This window comes from Amphimedon queenslandica, unplaced genomic scaffold (assembly GCF_000090795.2).
Source record: "Amphimedon queenslandica unplaced genomic scaffold, v1.1 AMPQUscaffold_7057_Cont20988, whole genome shotgun sequence".
NCBI classification, from domain to species: domain Eukaryota; kingdom Metazoa; phylum Porifera; class Demospongiae; order Haplosclerida; family Niphatidae; genus Amphimedon; species Amphimedon queenslandica.
In genome coordinates this window covers 1-2,004 of record NW_003552655.1, presented here as the reverse complement: position 1 = coordinate 2,004, position 2,004 = coordinate 1, and the positions used below count along the sequence as shown (strand labels likewise).

Genomic DNA, 2,004 nt, shown 5'->3' with positions numbered 1-2,004 from the left:
CCTCTGTTACCACTGTTAACTCTGTCACCTCTGTTACACTGACTGTTACCTTTGTTATAACTGTTACTTGTTTTACTTTTGTTACCTCTATAAGCCAATTCAACCATGTAATGGTATCTCAGTTAATCTACCTTTCAAATTTGTATATTTGTGCTTGTTTTATGCTGTGTCATAATTGCTTTACATATATAGATAGATCTAATAGCATTAATTCATAGATCTTTCATAAATTCCTTTTTTTATCACAAAAGTATTACATCAACCACTCTAAAACATGCAGCAAGTATATCATTATTAAAAGTAATTTTGCTAAATAAGATTGCTTACTGAGATACATCATTAGTTATAATCCATTGCTGATTAAAAACCCTGTTCCAATTTCCAAATGTATTTTTATGCTGCCTCAATACCACAAACTTATTATCATCCTATAAAGCAAGTAACACTAGCTGACAAGCTTTTATTGGTTGCCACATACATGTTACTGTGTAACTTCCGTTACTGGTAACATCAGGCATTAATATACTCCTTAAGCTCCTATATCTTGCCATGTCTACATTCCTATCGCCACCACCCTCTCTTTTTCTGTTCCTACCTTAAACCAAGTATCATAAGAGCGGAACCTTCCATGATCCATCCCTCTTGTAATATAGTCTGGCCACCCAGACCCAACTCCTGCGGGAGAAGGGTCTGGTACAATGCTTAACAAGACTTTGTGCAGAAGGAAGCCAAGAAATGTAGCTATTTATTAATTTTAATAATAGTTAAAAGCACGTGTTAATGATAATAAAGGATGCTTTTGAGTGCTATGATCAAAGTTCTCGGGAGAATGAGCTATTTGCCACTAAAAGAGGAACAAAATGACTTGCTTAACATGAGTCCGAATCGTGTTCCATCATTTCAACATTTCTTGCCTCGAACCATCGAGAGAATAAGTTCCCGACTAATACTAGGCAGGACAGAAACTCTAGCTAGTGTGTCTAGAGCTCTTCTTATGGCTTGGTTTCCACAGTCAGTGCCTTGATATTTCAGTACAACACGCCATTTTTATACTTAACAATAACTACAATGAATATTTATTAAAATAATGACATCATTATGACAAATTGAATCTTGATTGGTCACTTCGGATTTCTGACGGCTGCACAAAGTCTTGTCAAGCATTGTACAGTGCTTTGCAGGTTGCTTGACCCTGCAACTCGTTAATCACGTGACTCTCACCATACTAGTAATACATGTCACGTGAGCAGAAACTGGGTCAAGCAACCTGCAAAGCACTGTACAGGGCAACTGATAAAAGCCGGAATAGAAACCAAAGAAACACGGAAATGAAATGAAACGGAGAAATACGGAAACGGAATCAGATTATCAGACTCAGTGCGCATGCTCAATTGCTCATCATTCATCAAGTACTGAGTTTGTTGGTGTTCTCGGTGGTGTTTATCTAGCTTCTACCCTCTATGTCTCAAATTCTTAGGCTTCACAGACACAAGCAAGGACCAAAAGCTAAAAGGAGGCTATTTAGTCAAGCCCGAGGAGAAGAGAAAGTCAGTACGGCTGATTGCCAGATTTTAATACTGACCACACCTCTTTTAATTATAGGAGGAGTTTTCGAGTTTTATTAATAATTGACTTGACAAATGATTCTTGCAGTAGTAACTCTTCAAGTGATAGCGAATCTTTGGAAAGTCTTGTTTTTTCTCCTGTGAAGCCAAAGATCAAGGAGAGTCCTACTGATCTCCTTAAACAGATTATTCCTAATGTTAATGATGATGACTATCACAACACTACTGCAAGGTTCCTACCAGTTCTTGCTCGACCACTTTTAGGACTAAATGTCAATCAGTTATTTACGTTAATGCTTGGTAAAATACCAGCTGATTTTGAATTGTTTTATCAAAAAAGCAATAATAATTACTTTAAAAATAAAATAATAATGTTGCTCCGTTTCGTTTCATTTCCATGTTTCTTTGGCTTCTATTCCGGCTTTTATCAGTTGCCACT

At 36.7% G+C, this 2,004-nt stretch overlaps 1 long non-coding RNA gene across 1 annotated transcript; it reads left to right on the top strand.

The window, feature by feature from the left end:
- Positions 1-1,179: 1,179 nt before the first annotated feature.
- LOC109591851 (uncharacterized) lies at positions 1,180-1,937 on the top strand. Its single transcript, XR_002190043.1, has 2 exons — positions 1,180-1,547; positions 1,603-1,937. It is a non-coding gene; the product is annotated as an uncharacterized LOC109591851 (long non-coding RNA).
- Positions 1,938-2,004: the final 67 nt, after the last annotated feature.